The sequence below is a fragment of the Magallana gigas genome, chromosome 6 (assembly GCF_963853765.1).
Source record: "Magallana gigas chromosome 6, xbMagGiga1.1, whole genome shotgun sequence".
NCBI lineage: Eukaryota > Metazoa > Mollusca > Bivalvia > Ostreida > Ostreidae > Magallana > Magallana gigas.
In genome coordinates this window covers 44,024,609-44,031,101 of record NC_088858.1, presented here as the reverse complement: position 1 = coordinate 44,031,101, position 6,493 = coordinate 44,024,609, and the positions used below count along the sequence as shown (strand labels likewise).

The 6,493-nt window shown below is 32.3% G+C and overlaps 1 long non-coding RNA gene across 1 annotated transcript; it reads right to left on the bottom strand.

Moving 5' to 3' along the window:
• Positions 1-5,091: 5,091 nt before the first annotated feature.
• On the bottom strand, positions 5,092-6,249 carry LOC136276436 (uncharacterized). Its single transcript, XR_010714877.1, has 3 exons — positions 6,104-6,249; positions 5,492-5,595; positions 5,092-5,396 (listed from the first exon to the last, which is right to left on the bottom strand). It is a non-coding gene; the product is annotated as an uncharacterized lncRNA (long non-coding RNA).
• Positions 6,250-6,493: the final 244 nt, after the last annotated feature.

Here is a 6,493-nt window from a genome sequence, read left to right as displayed (position 1 = left end):
ATTGTTTCCGTTCGGTTTCTTTTTCCCTATTATTAAGGTCTTCCGTTTTCCAACGGAAGACCTTATTGTTTTCGTTCCGTTTCTTTTTCCCTGTTATTATTATTAGGGTCTTCCGTTTCCAACGGAAGACCCTCTTGTTATTCTATTGTTTCTTTTTATTATTAAGGTCTTCCGTTTCCAACGGAAGACCTTCTTCTTATTGCTTTGTTTCTGTTTCCCTTATTATTATTCTTTTTTTTTCTTACGCATTTTTGTGCACGCGAGTTCTCGGGAACGGCCTGGCTGATTTTAATGAAACTTTAAGAACTAACACATATTGATCTGAACCTTATTGGAAATTTTTTATATTGATGACGTCATTTCCGTTTTAGAGATATTGACGTTTTTACGATTTTTAGAGGGTCGGCTTGTCCGGTGACTTTCTCTTAAACGAAAACAGATATTTGATTCAAATTTTCAGGGTTTATAGACCTATGTTTGTGGATATGACAGAAGCATTTTCATTGTTCTGCGACAAAAAACACCGAAGCTCGCCTGAGCTTAAAAATTGAGATAAAAAGCGTCATGATTTTTTTTGTGGTTTTCTTTGAATATATTTTTTCTAAAAAGTATTTTGTTAAGACTTATAGAACAAAACAACTTTAAAAAGTCAAGAACTTTCATTTGACATTAGGGAAAAGGGGCTGGCCCTTTAAATTAAGGGCCGAAAGGGCTCTAAAGTATTCTAATAATATCTTTTTAATGTGAAATATTTTGTAATACTTTATAGAAGCAATTATGATCATCGTAACGTTATGTACCTATACATGACAGTTGTTTACTCCTTTGTTACGTATTCAGGGATTTTAAGGAGCCAGCAGTCCGAAATTTTGATCTTATATATCTGAAAGTGGAGAGAAATTTTGAAAAGCAATGTTGAACAAAAGATGCTCCAAATAATATCGTTTACAGTTTGCAACCAAATTTTTTTTGTTATCCGGTCCCTAAAAGGAGTTATAGGGTCGGCCCTTAAAACGATCTCTTCCAGACATCTCGAGAACGGTACATAATTTCTACATACTTGTTGAACAAAATGTGTTTAAAATGACAAGAGCTTTCTTTTTATATCACGAAAAAGGGGCTGGCTATTCAAATTAGGAGCCGATAGAGTTCTAAAGTCTTTTAATCATAACTTTTAATTGTGAAATATTTTGTAATACATTACGGAAGCAATTATGTTAATCGAAATGTTATGTACCTATACATGAAAATTGTTTACTCCTATGTTATGTAATAAGGGATTTTAAGGGGTCAAAAGTCCAAACTTATCATCAATGTCCTAAAATTAAAAAAAAAGCAATTCTAAGGAGCAGTATTGAACAAAATACGCTAAAAAATGTGATTAACAATCTGCAACCAAAACTTGTTTGTTATCCGTTCCCATGATCTCTTCCAGATAAATCAAGAACGGTTACAAATTTCTAAACTTTTTACACAAAATGTATCGAAATCAAAAGACCTCTTATTTGATATGAAATAAAATGTGGCTGGTCCCTAAATTAGGGATCCAACGGGGTGTATAATCCTTCATCCATCGCTCTTTTAGATCACATCTGCATTTCCTGATATGTTTCGTTGATGAAGATAAAAGGCAAGGTAATTTCCTCTTCTAAAAATCGGACGGAAGACCTCCTCGTTGCTCGCAACGAGATCGTGTCTAGTTTTATTATTATTATTCTTTTTCTTTATTTTTCTGACTTTTTTAAAGCTTAATATCTCAAAAAGTTTTCAACGGATTTACATCAGGGATTATGTAGCATCATCGTCCCTAAAAGATATTAAATTTTCAACTACAACGTCACCTCCGTTTCAACGTTACGTCAATTTGTAAATTTTGCAAAAGTGATTTTGTTTAGGGCGTTTTTCAAAAACGCTTCAAGATAGAGACTTGAAATTTTCTGTGTTGAAGCATTGATCGTTTTTATTTGGACATGAGGCTGGAATTTGGTTTCCGTCACTTCCGGTCCAAACCGGAAGTGTTTTAAAATTTTCGAATTTTCGAATTTTTCGTTTTAATTTCAAATGTTTACGAGGTTTGTAGAGTTGGTCATGCTTAATACGAAACTGAAATCCTTTTGAAAATCGGACGATGCATTACAGAGATATCGGGGTTTAAAAATTGATTCTTCCGGAAATTTTGATTCCGCGTCCTTGGTTTAAAAAATAGCGTAATGTTTATAGTAAAATTAACTCGTACCAAAAGTAATTGTTAAGTCGTACTTAAACACATTCGGTTTTTATTTTGTTAAGTTGTTCTTAAAATCAAGAAGGTTTTTGTTAAGTCGTACTTAAAATCATTCGGATTTTGTTAAGTCGTACCAGGAATAATTCGATTTTTTCATCTTTTTATTTTAGTTACTCTTGTTATTGGTTTAAGAGCTCTGCTTCTTACAGGAACTTCCAGCTTTACTTCCGACACTAACTGGAGACCCACTCGTTGCTTTGCAACGAGCTTTGCTCTAGTTATTGTTATAATTTTTTTTCTTTATTTTTCTGACTTTTTTAAAGCTTAATAACTCAAAAAAATTTCAACATATTTATATGAAACGTTCAGGGATTATGAAGCATTGTCATCCCTAATAGATGTTAAATTTTAAACTACAACGTCACTTCCGTTTGAACGTTACGTCAATTTTAAAATTTTAAAAAAGTGATTTTGTCCAGGGCGTTTTTCAAAAACGCCTGAAGATATTGACTTGGAATTTTCTGTGTCGGACCATTGATCAATTTTATTTGGAAATAAGGCTGGAATTTAGTTTCCGTCACTTCCGGTCCAAACTTGAAGTGTTTAAAAATTTTCGAATTTTCGAATTTTTCGTTTCAATTTCAAATGTTTATTGGGTTTGTAATGTTGGTTATGCTTAATACGAAACTGAAATCCGTTTGAAAATCGGACGATGCATTACAGAGATATTGGGGTTTAAAAATTGATTTTTCCGGAAATTTTGTTTCCGCGTCCTTGGTTTAAAAAATACTCGTACCAAAAATAATTGTTAAGTCGTACTTAAACACATTCGGATTTTTTTTGTTAAGTCATTCTTGAAGTCAAAAAGGTTTTTGTTTAGTCGTACTTAAAATCATTCGGGTTTTGTTAAGTCGTACCAGGAATAATTCGATTTTTTCATTTTTTTTATTTTAGTTACTTTAGTTATTGGTTAAAGAGCTCTGCTTCTTACAGGAACTTCTAGCTTTACTTTCGACATTAACGGAAGACCCACTCGTTGCTTTGGAACGAGCTTTGCTCTTGTTATTTTTATTTTTTTTCTTACAAATTTTGTGCAAGCGATTTCTAAGAAACGGCTCGACCGATTTTCATGAAACTTTCAGATCTGATAGATAATGATCTAAACCTTATAGGTTTTTCATTTTATTGATGACGTCACTTCAGTTTATGAGAAATTGACGTTTTAGCGATTTTTAGAGGGGTCGCTTGTCCCTCTACGTTCTCCTAAACTATAAAAGATATCGAGTTCAAACTTTCAGGGCTAGTAGACAAAAGATTGTAGATTTGTAATTTTATTTTCATTTTGATTTGTCTTGAAAGGCGCCGAAGCTCGCCTGGACCCGAAAATTGAGATGGAAAAAACGTGATTTTTTCTGTTTTCTTTAATTATCTTTTTTTTGAAAAATATTTTGTTAAGACATGTAATGTAAAAAAAAGTTTCTATTTGCAAAACCTTTTCTTTGAAATCAAGAAAAAGGGTCTGACCCCTCAAATTAGGGGACAAAAGGGCTCTAAAGTCTTTAATCTGTAGCCCTTTACTGAGAGATATTTTGTGAAATGTTATAGAAGCAAATATGTTTATCTCACAGTTATGTATCCAAGCAATGTAAAGATTTTGTCATGTATTACGTAATTAAGGGTTTTTAAGGGGCCAAAAGTCCAAAATTTCGATCACCCATATCTCAGAAAGGAAAAATATTTTGTAATGCAATACAGAAGAAAAGTTGTTCAACTTAATGTTCTTAACAATATGCAACCTTCAAAATTATGTTAAACGGCCCCTATAGGGAGATGAGGGATCGGCCCCTAAAACCTTCTTTCTCATATATCTCCAGAATGGTAACAAATTTCTAAACACTCGTTGAACAAAATTTGTTTAGAATTAAATGACCTTTCATTTAATATCAAGAAAAAGGTGCTGGCCCCTCAAATTAAGGGGCCAAAGGGCTCTAAATTCTTTAATCTGTAGCTCTTTACTGAGAGATATTTTGTGAAATATTATAGAAGCAAATATGTTTACCTCACAGTTATCTATCCAAGCAATGTAATGATTTTGTCATGTGTTACGTAATTAAGGGTTTTTACGGGCCAAAAGTCCAAAATTTCGATCATCCAATTCTCAGAAAGGTAAAACATTTTTAAATGCAATACAGAACAAAAGTTGTTCAAATTAATGTTTTAAAACATATGCAATCTTCAAAATTTTGTTAAATGGCCCCTATAAGGAGATAAGGGATCGGCCCATTAAACCTTCTTTCTTAGATATCTCCAGAACGGTAACGAATTTCTAAACACTTGTTGACAAAGTGTTTTCAGAATTAAAAGTCCTTCCATTTGATTTCAAGAAAAAAGGGGCTGGCTTCTTAAATTAAGGGATCAAAGGGCTCTAAAATTTTCATCTATAGCCCTTTAAGGTTGTTGTTTACTCAGGGTTTGAGTTCTCGAATTCGGATTGTTATAAAGTTCAATTTCATGAGTAAAATTTGTTTAAAACACAAAAAGTATCTGGGAAATGAATTATTATTGACAAAACATTCTATATTTCTACTATATTATGGAATTATGCCAAAACAAAAATAGACTTTTAGCCAAACAGAGGAAATTCGGACTAAGTTTTGTAGATCTTGTTTTCTGCTAAAACATTTTTGCAAGTACTCTAATATTAAAAGTTAAGATCTTATATTTTAGTCTATATAATTTTGCATATTTTCTGGTAGTTTTACCTCATTTATTCATTATAATAAGGCTGTTTAAAATTAATTCTACGTTTAACGTACCATAAAAATTTAAAACCTACGAGGGAGGGAGGAAAAAAATAAACAAACAACAATTTCAAACAGGTGTGTATTTATTGAAAGTCACCCATTCAGTTATCAATACATCATCACTGTCATATAATACATATGGTAAGATTCAGTCCATGTTAATGTTTGCATTTTCAAAGCATATACTTTTGTGTAATTTATGTTTATATCCTTTCTGTGGGTACATCATGTATACTGGACGAGAAGTGGAGTGACTTGCAAGCACATCAAGTGGTACATCCAGTGGATTTAAATCAACATAGTAACCAAAGGGAAAACTTTTTCTTTTCAGGGAAAATGTTGCACAACACATGTGATTCACAGATTATCTACAATCAAAATAATATTATTTCATACATTTTCACAATGACACATTTTAAAATTTAACTTATCAGAGTTGTGTTGTAAGATTCACTGTACCTACTTCTAAGAACTCAAGACAGGGTTCTTGAAATAACTGCCACCCTACAAGTGTATTCCACTTCTCTCCGTTCTTCCACTTTAGTTGGGCCTCCTGTTTGTTTCTTCCTATTATAAATTGTGAAAGAATGAATTATTACTCCTGAACATGTTATTAAAAATGTAGATACATTTCAAATGAAAGGGATTTGCAGTCATTATCGTGTCAAAACTCTTATCTAAATCAGTATATTATGCTGACTTAATGCATTGCTTCACTTCAAGGTATATACATCCACAATTATTATATATTTAAAACCAAATATTGGTAGTTCGAACACTGAAATCTTTGTATGATTTTATTGGATCATTCACCTTTGAAATTGAACAAAAATTAAAAAGGAAAAAATTTATCACATCTTGGAGCTAATATTGAAGTCTATGGAGAAAGGTATAATTTTTTAAACTCTTTTTATATCTTTTCAGTAAAGCGGTGGTAAGAAATTGCTTAAGCTTTCCCCTTCTTAAAAAAATGCAAAAATAACTTAACCGTACACCTTCTGAGTTTTTGTTAAATAAGATGGGTAGTCATTTCACCTGTAAATGGATCACTTATAAATAAATATATACAACAAACCTCGTTTTTGCCTTTTTGGGCGGAAGTTGGTTCAGCATGGTTCAGGCTCTGTGACTTGACAACCGACATTAAACAATCTCGAATAAGATTTTTACTGCCAACTTCGATCATGTGTTTGTCTGATCCATTATTGTTGGTTTTTTTACTCTCATGTTCTTCGTATTGTGAAAACTGAATACCTCAATGCTGTCTTTGAGCATGTTTTTCTCTCATACAGGATGTAGAATTCAGTCGCTAAATGAAAACCCAAACCGGAACGACTTTTTCAAATCCGGATTTGTTTGTTTTTTCAAAACGACGATTTCGCCAAAACCTACGCGCGCGGGTAACGTTAAACGTAGAATTAATTCTAAACAGCCTAACCGTATGGCATGAATTTAAAAAATATTG